This window comes from Apium graveolens, chromosome 8 (assembly GCF_009905375.1).
Source record: "Apium graveolens cultivar Ventura chromosome 8, ASM990537v1, whole genome shotgun sequence".
Lineage (NCBI taxonomy): Eukaryota > Viridiplantae > Streptophyta > Magnoliopsida > Apiales > Apiaceae > Apium > Apium graveolens.
This window is the reverse complement of record NC_133654.1, coordinates 104,121,145-104,135,328: the sequence shown is the minus strand read 5'-3', so window position 1 is coordinate 104,135,328 and position 14,184 is coordinate 104,121,145. Positions and strand designations below refer to the sequence as shown.

The following is a 14,184-nucleotide window of genomic DNA, read 5'->3' as shown; positions in this document are numbered from 1 at the left end:
AATTCCTCAATTTTAATTAAAAAAAATTCTAAGTGGGAGAGGGAATTAATATGAAATTAAATCTCATGATCTCCATTATTGGTTGTAGGTAATTTAACATAAAAACGAATATAAATTATATATACGTCACCCATCGTGACATGTAATTTATGGTGTCTAGAATGTTATAGAAATTACTAGAACAAACTTCTTAAATTAATAAATTTTGAAAGGAATAAATACGGATTTTCTTTATTTCTGATTTGGAGCGATTTTGTCAAAAACGGGTTCATCGAACTTGTAAGGCTGTGGGTTTTAAGCGAGACCGATGTGACTCCTCCACTACTTGGAAATCAAACCATTGATGAATATTGAATTGAAGTATTCTATTCAAGGCAAAATTACGAATATTGGAAGGTATACACGCCACCCATCGTGGCGTACCAAGTTCCATAGATTTCAAATAATTTAAGATTTGATGATGATATACACTTAGCTATGAAAAAATAATATTGTCCACCCCAACGTGGCATATTGTTTAGTAATAGGACCGAAGTAACGTTTAAATAAAATTAGGTGGTATACATGTCACACATCGTGGCGTACTAGAAGCTTATGGTATTTAGATGTTAGTGCATTAAATTTTAATAATTGTTAGAGGAATCAATAGATCTTAATAATTAATGCACCCTTATTTATGTGATGCTTTTATGCATGATTCTCAGGATAAAATGGGTTTTAATCCACTATTCACCATACTTAAGGATAACAAACTAACCGTACCTAACTATATTGAATGGAAATGAAATTTGGACATTGTGTTGATTGCTGAGGAGTACAAGTTTTGTACTTATGAACCCAAGCCTGAACAGCCTGCTGCTGATGCTCCTGAAGATGAGAAAGAGTATTATAAACGGTGGATTAAGGCTGATGAGATGTCTCGATGTTACATTCTGGCAGCAATGTCGGGTGTTTTGCAGCATCAGCATCAGTCTATGGCCACTGCTTCGGATATGCTCTTTAATCTCAAGGAACTTTTTGGAGATCAGAATAGGGCTGCTAGGCAAGTAGCCATGAAGGCTTTAATGAACACTCAGATGGCTGAATGCACACCTGTAAGGGATCATGTTCTCAAGATGATGTCGCATCTGAATGAGATAGAGATCCTTGGTGCTGAACTTGACGGGGAAACCCAGATTGACATTATCCTTATGAACTTGTCCAAGAGTTTTGAGCAGTTCCGCTTGAATTACAACATGAACAAGAGGCAGTATAGGCTCGCGGAACTGATGACAGAACTTCAGGCAGCTGAAGGATTATTTCGGCAGAGTGTTCAAGTGAATGTGGCTGAGAAAAGTTCTTCCTCTAAGCCGAAAGGTATTAAGAAGAAGAAAAAGGCTCAGACACAGAAAGCTGTGAAGGCAGTGGAAGTTCAGGGTGGTGTGAAAAAGCCTAAGGGAAAGTGCTTCAGATGCAAACAGTCAGGTCACTGGAAACAGGATTGTCCTCTTCCTAAGAAGACAAACAATACTGGTATGTCTCTTTCTCTAGTTACAGAAACATTTATAGCGGCTATATCTACGAGCACTTGGTGTGTAGATACAGGAGCCACTGATCATGTTTGTAATTCTATGCAGGGGTTCCAACTATCCAGAATGCTTAGAGATGGTGAGATATACGTGTTCATGGGAGATGCTACGAAAGTAGCAGTAGTTGCAGTAGGAGTTATTCATTTATCTTTTGGTTCTGATAGGATTTTGGTTTTGAACAATTGTCTTAATGTACCTTCTTTTAGAAGGAATTTAATTTCGGTTTCTAAACTTGCTTTGGATGGTTATAATGTTTGTTTGGATCGTAATATTTCTATTATGATGAATAAACGAATTATATGTTCTGGTACATTGCAAGACAATTTGTATATAATTAATCCTAGTCAACCTGCACTGCAACTGCAATTTAGGGAATTGAACAACACATCTTCTAACTCTACTAAAAGAAAGGAACCTTCTAGTTTGAACCAAACATATCTTTGGCACTTGAGATTAGGTCATATTAACTTGAGGAGGATTCAAAGACTGGTAGTAGACGGGCCTTTAAGCTCATTGGCAGTGGAGCCATTTCCAGTTTGTGAATCCTGCTTGGAAGGTAAAATGACTAGTAGGCCTTTCAAGGCAAAGGGGAATAGAGCCAAACAAGTATTAGAATTGGTTCACTCTGATTTATGTGGACCCATGAATATTCAAGCAAGAGGTGGTTATGAATATTTCGTCACTTTCATTGATGATTATTCTAGATATGGGTACATTTATTTGTTGCGCCGTAAGTCTGAGTGCTTTGATAAGTTCAAAGAGTACAAAGCTAAAACGGAGAAGCGACTTAATAAAAGTATCAAGTCACTACGATCAGATCGTGGTGGCGAATACTTGCTTGGAGAATTTAGGGAATATTTATCAGAAAATGGGATATAATCCCAGTTAACTGCACCAGGCACACCCCAGCAGAACGGTGTAGCAGAGAGAAGGAATCAGACTCTATTAGAGAGTGTTAGATCGATGATGAGTTATTCGGATTTACCCATGTCATTTTGGGGACATGCCTTAGAGACAGCAGCTTATCTTCTGAACTTAGTACCTTCTAAGTCGGTTCCTAAAACCCCCTTAGAATTGTGGACCGGGGATAAACCGAGTCTAAGACATATTCGAATATGGGGTTGTCCAGCACATGTGCTGAACAAGAACGCGACTAAGTTAGAATTTCGTACAGAAGTAAGGTTGTTTGTAGGCTACCCCATGGGAATGAAAGGATATTTATTTTATAGTCCGAAGAATCGGGATGTCATTGTTAGCACCAATGCAAGATTCTTGGAGGAGGACTATATAATGAATCACAAACCCATGAGTAGTGTCGTTTTAGAGGAACTAGTGGGAGGGATAAATAATACCCATGAAGCTGTAGTACAAGTAGAACAACCACAACATAATGTACAACCTGTCACTAATACCACACCAGTGCCTCGTCGTAGTGGGAGGGTTGTTCAACAGCCTGATAGATTCATGTTTTTGGGAGAGTCTTCAGACTTGGTCCCTGGTGAACATGATGATGATCCCCGTACATACGAAGAGGTAGTACAAGACAAAGATGCAGATCTTTGGCAAAAGGCGATGGAATCTGAGATAGAATCAATGTATTCTAATCAGGTCTGGGAGCTCGTGGAACCACCCAAAGGTATAAAACCTATTGGATGTAAGTGGATCTACAAGAAAAAGAGGGGATTAGATAAAAAGGTGAAAGCCTGGAAAGGAAGACTTGTTGCGAAAGGGTATACTCAGAAAGAAGGTATCGATTATGAGGAAACCTTTTCACCGGTAGTCATGCTTAAGTCAACCCGTATTCTTTTATCTATAGCAGCTCATCTCGATTATGAGATTTGGCAAATGGATGTCAAAACAGCTTTTCTTAATTGAAGTCTTGAAGAAACCATCTATATGCAGCAACCAAAAGGATTCATTAAGGAAGGCCAAGAGCATCTGGTATGTAAGCTTAAGAGGTCTATTTATGGACTTAAACAAGCTTCTAGAGACTGGAATATTCGTTTTGATCAGGCAGTCCAGTCATATGGATTTGATCAAAGTCCAAGCGAATTGTGCGTGTATAAGAGAAGTGAAGGTAATGCAGTGTTTTTTCTAGTACTATATGTAGATGATATTTTACTCATTGGAAACAATGTTGAGATGTTGTCATCAGTAAAGGCATGGTTGTTCAAACAATTTGACATGAAGGACTTAGGTGAAGCGGCATACATCCTTGGGATCAAAGTTATAAGGGATCGCAAGAAAAGGATATTGGCTTTATCTCAAGAGCCCTACATTGATGAAGTATTAGCTCGTTTTAACATGCAGAACTCCAAGAAAGGTTTTTTACCTTTTAAGCATGAAGTTGCTCTATCTAAGAAGCAGTGTCCTTCGACACCTAAGGATATAGAGAGCATGAAAGCAGTTCCTTATGCTTCAGCATGTGGAAGCTTAATGTATGCTATGTACGAGGCCTGACATCTGCTTTGCTGTAGGCATGGTTAGTAGATATCAGTCGAACCCAGGTCAGGAATATTGAAGTGCAGTAAAAACTATACTCAAGTACCTGAGAAGGACTAAGGAGTATATGTTAATTTACAAGGCCTCAGATCTATTTCCTTTGGGATATACTGATTCAGATTTCCAATCAGATAGGGATAAGAGGAAATCAACCTCGGGATATGTTTTTACTTTGGGAGGTGGAGCCGTTATATGGAGGAGTGTAAAGCAGAAATGCATTGCAGACTCCACCATGGAGGCCGAGTACGTGGCGGCCTCTGAGGCTGCCAAAGAGGCTGTATGGTTCAGGAACTTCCTTTTGGACTTAGATGTGGTACGTAATTTGCCTAGGAGCTTGACGGTGTATTGTGATAACACTGGTGCTGTGGCAAATTCAAAGGAACCGCGAGACCACAAAGCAGCTAAATATATTGAACGTAAGTATCATCTCATACGAGGAATCGTAAAGCGAGGGGATATAGTTGTGGCTCACATATCATCAGAAGACAACCGAGCAGATCCTTTCACAAAGAGCTTGTCAACCAAGGTTTTTGACAAGCATGTGGAAGCGATAGGAGTCAGATGGATGGACACAGATTTTTATGTAATAGTGGATTAAATAAACACCGATGTACACATAGAATATTTTGAGTATAAGTGGGAGATTGTTAGTGTATACTGAAAATATTTATTTGAAGTATGTACATTTATTTCTGGCCAGTTTATTTGAGAATCATTTGAATGTTTACATGTTGTCTAATATTATATATTGTGAACAATCTAGTATCAAATGGGATACAGAATATTAGATTGTTAAATACGGTTATATAATATAATAAGGTTCACAGCACAGGTGGTGTTGGACAATCCACCGGTATGGCTGTAGTATTATTTAGATTAGTTTATATTGACTAATAAATAATACTAGTATACTTTGTGTATATTGAACAGGATCAAATTTAGAATTGTTCCCTTAATACTGATTAAGAAGGAGAACTAAAATTCTATGTTATTATTAATGCTTAGGTTCTTAATCCGGAAATAGTAATTGACACGTGTATATTATTTGCATGCTTTGATTTATATATGAAATAATTCTTTTGAATTATATCATTATATTTTGGGTGATGGAATTATATACATGGTGGATATTATTTATTGAAGGAATCCATGTCCTGATAATATTCGGGTTAATGATGTCCCCTTGAAAGCTCAAAAAGATTTAATTATGTGAAACCCTGCAGGTGGAATTTATTCTGGCATAATTAAATAAAGGTTGAGTGGATGATCAAGGATAAAAGATATTAATTAAATAAATTATCAGTAATTTATTTAATTAATGGACATATGATATTTTAAATATGGAGAATTTAATAAGCAAATAATATTGGAACCGAATTAATTAAATTACGCTATTAGGAAAGGTAGTGCAAATATTAATTTTTTAGTGGATTGAATTAATATTTAATTATATTGGGCTAGGCTCAAGATGTAATTAGAAGGCCCAACCTAATTATCCATGGTACCTATTGTAGCCTATATATATTCTTATTCTTTTCTTGCTTGGGATTGTGTGAAAACATATTGTAGCCGCCAAGGAGCAAGAAGAGAGAGAGGATAACTTGAGAAGACGGAGGCCACACTTCGCTCAAGGGAATTTGGGAATACAATAGAAGAGCGTGGAATCAACCATTAACAAGGTAATCCTCTTTTCGTAATCTTTATCGTAAAATGTAGTAACACCCTAAGTCCGTGGTTCCCAACAAAATGGATCTTTTCACTTAACTTCTTTGTTTCCTATTATTGAGGCTAAGTTCAGTTTTTCTTTAAACTGCATTTTGCCAAGAGAATGGATATATATGATAATGAAACATAATGGTCCATTTCTAATGCGTTTTAATGTATATTGATCTGCGATATAGCCTGTCAGTTATAGGCATCAGTGTTTAATCTGTATTTCCATCATGCTAGAATATTAGACATCCTCGTTATCAATTTAAATACTAATCCTTGGTTCGTGAACTAAAGTTCAATTATGGATGATGCATCTTCCACATCATTCAGTGATGAGATATACTCGAGCATGCTACCAGTGAATTAAATTACCTTGAGCCAAATATTTTTATTTCATCTCAGTTGTTCCGAAATTAGTGAGAATTTGATTTGCGGGAATCATTTTGCATGGTAGTTAATTACTTTGAGACTGAAAATCGGAGGGTTATGATCTCTTTACCCTTTTTGTGCAAATTATATATTTATATTTATGTTCATATTTGTTTAATTATCTTATTAAATTTATTTTATATTTCCGTGTGACCTTACTTAGGAGACATTTGGACATGAATTATTTTTTTCTTGTTATTTGCAACAAGTTCCACAAAAGATGAAGAAAATTCTCAAGTTTGTTATCTTTGTCCTCTTCATCAATGCTCCAAGTCCCTTCTCTTTCTCCTCTTCATCAATCTAGGCGTGTAAGCTTTCTTTGTAATTTTTTAACTTTTCTTATGCAAACATTTAACATAAATGCAAAAGTAGATATTATAAATGGATCTATTGTGAGGTGTGATTTTTATTTTTTAGTGTATACATGACAAACCACTCGAAAGTATTATGTATTAACCTAATAACACACGAAGTTTACTTATATTCCGAGTTTCTCCAAAACCCCCAAAAACAAGCATAACATTTCTTATATACATGCATAAAAAGAAAATATATAAAAATGAGTATATACCTCATATTTACTGTTGTGTAGTCATGCTAGGAGCTTACAATTCAATTTATGTGTTTTTAAAAACTGCAGATTGTTACTATATGGTATAGAGCTCCGGAGGTGCTCCTGGGAACAACACACTATTCAACGGCTGTTGATATGTGGTCTGTTGGTTGTATTTTCGGTATGTTCCCCCTTTTCCTTTTCCACGAGTCAGTGTGGTCCTTCTAGTCTGTATAGTTTCTAAATTACTTTTGTTTATCGGCATACATGAGCTCTTTTCCTTCAAAATATGTGCTACCTAATAGTACCAACATAGATAAAATTTACAATCTTTATTTCTTCTGCAGCTAAAATGGCAAGAAGACAAGCTCTTTTTCCAGGTGCTCAGCTTCAACAACTGCTTCACATATTCAGGTAAACCTTTGCTGATAAACCGACCTTATGTTGTATGTTATTTTCATGCTTTGTACTTTAAAGTAGTTAAATAGTAATTGTATCATCAAATTAATAGAGAAATGCTATGTTCTTGGTGTTGTAAATTGTGGATTCTTTTTCAAATTTATAGTATTTGATTTAGGATTGTTTTGTAACTCTTGCAAAATAGATCAGGAGATTATATGATAATTGAGAAGACTAAGTAGCACAGAGATGCCAACAATGTATCATAAATAATTCAAAATAAAAAATTTAAGTTAATCATATAATATTATATATAAGACCTTGAGAACAGGACTACAAATTTTCATATACAATTACACCATGCTGAAAAAAGCATTTTTATATTTGTATTAAAATATAAATATATATTTTTATGACGGACCTGAATTTTAATGTTGTATTTTTATGTATATTTTAGGGAAAGGCCCCGGACGACGACGGTGATGCTGATTATGGTGGGGGGCACAGAATCCGATGATGACAATGACCGAGATATGAGTGTGCCTTATAACTCTCTCGTGGCGATCTTATAATTAGGGGTTAAATATCGATGTAATGGGTTATGAACGTTTGTAGGATAATTTGAATTATCCCTGTGAACGGAAATTTATAAGATGATCTAAGTTAATGTCGGATAGTTTTAACTTTTTATGTAGTCGAAATGGTTTTATGATAATATTTTTGTAAAGTATGGTATCTTTCATATTTAGGTTGGTTTAAATCTGTAGATGATTTCTTATTATTGGTTTAGCATATTTTGTATATTTTGGTGTTGAATTGCGCTACGATTGTGTATAGATTGGGATTTGTGATTGGACAGGTTTAGGAATCAATTTGAAAGCCGAAAAAGGCTGGAATCTGAAAAACTAGAATGATGCTGCCTCGGGAGAAATTATTTTACGACGGAATTATGGGTTACTTATGACGGAATTCTGTAATTATGCTGTACTTACGACGGAATTCTGATTAACTTGCGACGGTTGTAATTCATGATTTTATTCATTTTTTTTGTTTTTAAATTAATTCTGGCAAGCTTCTGGGCCCAAGATGATAACTTACGACATACTGGTTGTCGTAAATAAAGGAAAAAACGACAGAATATACCTTCGAAAGTTTAGTTATTAGCTCACTGAAAGTGGGCTCCACTTTCCTAATTTGCGACGTTTTTCTTAATTTTGTGACGAAATGAATACTTACGACGAAATGGTTACTTATGACGAAATTTGTACATGTGACGAAATTGGGACTTGCGACAGAATTGATACTTATGACGAAATGGTTATTTGTGTGAAAATCTGAACTTAAGACTTGAGCAAAAACGTCGAATATTTTTCGTCGCAATTGGGCCAATTGCGACGAATTGTAGTGTAAAAATTCTGTCGCAAATGGGTATATTTCTTATAGTGGCTATATATAATTAGTATAAGCAGTATATTTGGTTGATTATACTTTCGCATAAAATATATAGATAATTAGATTAAAAATAAAAACAATGATCAAAATTAATTTTATATTTATTGCAAACTAATCATTTAACTATGAAACAAACACCCAATTCTAAGAAGACATGATCTAATACTAAATATATCAGCAACATAATTACCCCGTACTAACGAGACGACATAATTACCCAATACTAACGAGACATAAAAAATATATAAGGAGACATAAAGCATATAGATCGTATAATTACCCAATACTAACGAGACATAAAAAATATATAAGGAGATATAAAGCATATAGATCGTTAGATTAAAAACAAAATCAATAATTAATATTATCTGGTATTTTTTGCAAAGGTGGCAAGGAGAACTAAATTAAAACGATTTTGATTATCAAACAAACACCCAATACTAAATTTAAAATAAGACACAGGGAAATTTTTTATAAAGGCCACATTTTTATTGAACACCTCGGGAAGACCACTATATTCTGCAATCAAAACACTATCAAATATATTATTTGGTAAAATATGTTTTACGAATATCACTAATTCATTAAAATTGTTGAAGATCATTTAAGTTTAATATGTATAATGTGTATGTTCTGCAATTTGAACAAATGTTCTCCAAACTAAACATGTTTCGTAGAATAAAATATTTTGTAATGTTATAAATGCAGTACGTGTATGATTTTCAAGATTTTGAATAAAATAATAAAATTTGTATAACATAAATTCTCAAAATAATACGTTTTGCAATGTTTTTATGCAATATATTAGTTGCAGAACATAAGTGATCTTCGTGGTCTCCAACAAAAACGGGTCACCAAATATATCATAAGACATAATTATCCAATACTAAATAAATAGGTAGACATAATCTAATAATAAATATATAAGGAGACATAATTATTAACAATTTATATATAATAAAGGTGAATTGAACGTAATAGTCTCCCGCTGATAATATCTTCTACAAGACAAGGCGAATACAAAAATGCAAGCAATTTTTTTAAACAAAATCTAATTATAAGAAAATTTAGAAAAAAATACACTTTATCAACATTATAATTAAAAAATATACATAAAAAAAGTAAATAATAAAAAATTAATTATATCTACACAATAAACAAATAATTTACTAATCATACAAAAACGGACCTGAGGAAAGATATAAAATATTTATTATAGCAAACTACAGTGACTAGTATTTATTTAAGGAAATTAATATCCGCCTTAAGCTAGTATTTTATAAAAAAAACCAAAGCCAGAGGTCCTTACTGCTATCTAGTATTAAAAGTGATTTCAAATCCGGAGGTTAATCGTACTTAGAGCTGTAAACGAACCGAGCTGTTCGTTAAGCTCGTCCGTTTCGTTCGAGTTCGAGCTCGAGCTCGATAAGCTTAAGCTCGTCCGATAAATTTATCGAACTTGAGTTCAAACAATATTTCTTGTCCGATAATCTTAACGAACCGAACCGAACTTTTAAGGTGTTCGACTCGAGTTCGGTTCGTGTTCGGTTCGAGTTCGGTTCATTCGTTAAACTCGAGTTCGGTTCGTTCGTTAAACTCGAGTTCGGTTCGAAAAAAATAGTATATTATAATATTATATGTACAAATAATATATGTATTATTAATAATATATATTAAATATATTTTATAATTAATTAAATTAAATATTTTATTTATAAAAAAATATATAATTAATAGTTTGATATAATTTTTTACTTAAAATAACATTTAAAATTACTTTTTTTAAAAAAATACAAATGATGTTCGCGAACAACTTGTGTTCGTTCGTGTTCGGTTCGGTTTGATATGTTCGCGAACAGTTCGTGTTCGGTTTGAATATTACCGAACTCGAATTCAGACAAGAAATTTTGTCCAATAAGCTTATCGAACAGTGTTCGGTTCGTTAAGATTTTGTCCGAGTTCGTTAAAATTTCGTCCGAGTTCGGTTCGTTTACAGCTCTAATCATACTGAATGCGGGGAGACAGGCTTTAGCACAAAGCGTTAGCACCTTTACAAAATTCATTAAAGTAACATCTATCTATATTATATTATAATAGACGAAACATTAAAAGTTTGGTAGTTAGTTAGTCGGTACTTGCATGAATTACTTAATTAACTTTACCTAATTATTTTTATTTAAACAATTAATATTGACATATTACCTAATTTTTGTGTTACTTAATTATTTTTGTTTAAACAATTAATGTTAACGTCTATTACCTTAACTATTACGCAATGCATGGTCTGAAACCCTCTTGCAAACTCTCCCCTGTTTATTATCATCAGCACCCCTGAACTGCTAGTAAATTTGCTGTGTTTGTACAGTAGCATAGGCTATTTAAAGCATCAGCTAACAAACCACCTCCGACGTTTTTCACTTAAACAAACTATAATATTCTCTCCTGTATTTCGATTGTGCTTGCTAATAATCGTAATAATTACTTAATTACAAGTAACATAATATACAAACAGATAATTCAAAATTTAATTATTTAAAAATCTCTTTAATTAGAATTTATTGTTACGAACTTAAATATTTAAAAATACATCTACACTATTTATATTTATATTTCATATTTACACAAGTTCACAAACAAGCAAATAAGATTCATGCTCACAAGTCTAGAACTAATGTTAATAAACCAAATCAACAACGAATATTGAACCAAATATATTTTGTCTGGGAATAGTTCTCAAACATTGACAGAAAATTGTTATGGATGAAAATTGAACCTATATTTTTTAGCGAGTTATTCAATTATCTTTTTATAGAACCTAATTATTTTAAAATATGTATTATAATATAATAAAAGATATATTCTACTTTAGACCCATTTACCGTTTTAACATATATATTTAATAAAATATTATAATTAAAATAATAATTATTTAAAACAACCGTGTATCACATAAATTTAGACTAAACATTAAAAGTTTCATGTCGTTCGGTACTTGCTGAAATTACTTAATTGCCCTCACTTAATTACTTTATTATTTTGACATAATTATCTTATATAATATTATCGTTAAAAATTATGAAATCCCCAAAAACAAAGTTATATATAACTGGACACAACAGTGGAGTATGAGACGGGTATTTGGGTAGATATAGACGGTGTTCGGGCTAAAATAAAATAATAGATATTATTGACGATGTCAAAACAATTATACTATTGAAACGAGATAAAAATTTATAGTAAAAAATAATTCGTTGGTCGATATAATGATATCGGGCTAAAAATAAAATATTACTTACTCTTTTAACAACTATAATTAATACAATATTAAAATTAAAATAATAAAATAATAAATATTTAAAACAACCGTGCATCGCACGTGTTTTAAACTAGTAGTAGTAACATTAGAGCATCTTTAATAGCTAACACCCCAACTTTATCACATTATTAAAAATGTTATATTTTAAATTATGTCTCTTCCATATTATTTTTAGCACCATTTTTTAAAAAGTATTTTCATGGTCGGCACCCCAAGATATATATCAACTTCACTACTTCAATAAAAAATGTATAGTAAATATATATTAGAGAAATCACAAATAAAGTTGGCACCCTAGTGGGATGTCAACTTTTGGCATGTCAAATTGGCACACAATATCAACTCATTTGGCACCCCAATGTCCCTCAATTCTAATAAAATGTTATCAAGGGTGGTAAGTCACGTCATGCCCGTAGGGTACGACGTTGACACAGATTTTGCCACCTTCCACTGGAGTTGCTCCTAATATGGGAAGAAACATGCTAACCTGCAGCGGGTATATAGTAGTGTTGTTGCCTTAAAAGTCGAAAACAAAGTGAAGCATTAGAAAGATCCTTATTCCTCAAAAAATGAGGGGATATCTCCGTGAACTGCCTCTCGAGAACCTGTTTAATCTCATCTTTGAAGTGATGATCGATCCCTAGCCTTTGAAGAGCATCTATCATCATCAAACCTTATTATGGATCGCTTCCTACGTTGTTTTTGGCCTTGAGCTCGCGCCTAACAATAACCATATTCCGCGAACGTTTCAGGGAATCTATTTCCTGTACGAAAAAGAGACTCTTACTGAAAAAAATCTTATAATTTTAACATTAGTATGTTAACCTGTACTGCATGGATTTTTTTTGAAACTAAATCTTACAATTGGTAAATTTTTTGGTGCTCTCACATATTCTGGTTAATATTTTGAAACTAAATAGAGGTCTCTCCTGATGCAACATTTTTGTGTTGTAGGGCTAGCCATGCATAGAAAATTCATATTTCTTTGGCTTCTTCAATGACATTTCTCAGTCGGCCGGATGGACAATATATATAGAGGAATATGTACAGGGTAAATTGTGTAAATAACACACACACAAAAAAAAACATGTACAAGGTAATTGTATAAACCAAACGGTTCCTACGAGGGCAACTAGCTAATTACCCCTTTTATTTAATCAATAATGAAAACTACCCACTTTAACTATCGCCATTTGATGATTTATTCAAATTCAAGATGAAATATTGTGCATAATAGTAGAGAAAAACAATAGAAAAAGGGCCACGTTGGAGCAAGTTAAATTTGTAAAAGTAGATCAAACCTACTTAAATTCACTTGTCAAATTGAAACAATTTAGAAAATTTCAAACCATATTTTCAATATTTTAAAGTTAGAAAATTATTTCTATAAACATGTGTACAAATGAAATGAGTTATAAAAATTTATTAGGAAAACAATTCTTAATCTATATATTCTCAACAAATATTCCCCAAAATATATTTTTTAAAAAAATCCTCATAGAGATTTAGTCCCGAAAATAAATTTGTGAGAAAATGTGATAATATTTTTTTAAGAAATAATGTGATAGTACATGCAGCTCCTGCAAGGACCAGACCCGAGCTCCTAACTCAATCCAGTCCCGCACACTACTAGTCCTAACTGGCTCAGTCCCACAAGCCCAATCATGGGGAATCCCAGCGTGTGAGGCACTTGCCTAAGCACATGATAGGGACAGCTGTCACCCATCAATCATGGAAATAATCAAGGCACGTGTCAGAGAATCCTCGGAACATTACTCAGCCAGTCCCGCACTGCCACGTGTAAAGAATCCACTATAGCCAGGTGTCCGCCGCTCCTAGAAACAATGGCTACGATTCAAAGGTACCAACCCCAAGGATAGGGTTTTGGGGTTGGTACCTTTGAATCGTAGCCATTGGTTCTAGGAGTGGGGGACACCTAGCTAGAGTTGATGCTTTACACGTGTCAGTACGAAACTTGCTGAGAAATGTCCTGAGGATCCTCTGACACGTGCCCTGATTATTCCCATGATTGATGGGCGACAGCTGTCCCTATCGTATGCTCAGGCAAGTGCCTCACGCGCTAGGATTCCCCAAGATTGGGCTTCCGGGACTGAGCTAGTTAGGACTAGTAGTGTGCGGGACTGGATTGAGTTAGGAGTCCGGGCCTGGTCCTTGCAGGAGCTGCATGTACTATCATATTCCCCCCACTCCCTTATGCAGATTTTTTGGATGGGGGAGTAAGGTTGGCATTG

General features: G+C 33.8%; 1 pseudogene; it reads right to left on the bottom strand.

The window, feature by feature from the left end:
• LOC141679826 ((3S,6E)-nerolidol synthase 1-like) overlaps window positions 1-13,959 on the bottom strand; it is a 29,445-nt pseudogene extending 15,486 nt beyond the window's left edge.
• Between the last annotated feature and the right edge of the window lie 225 nt (window positions 13,960-14,184).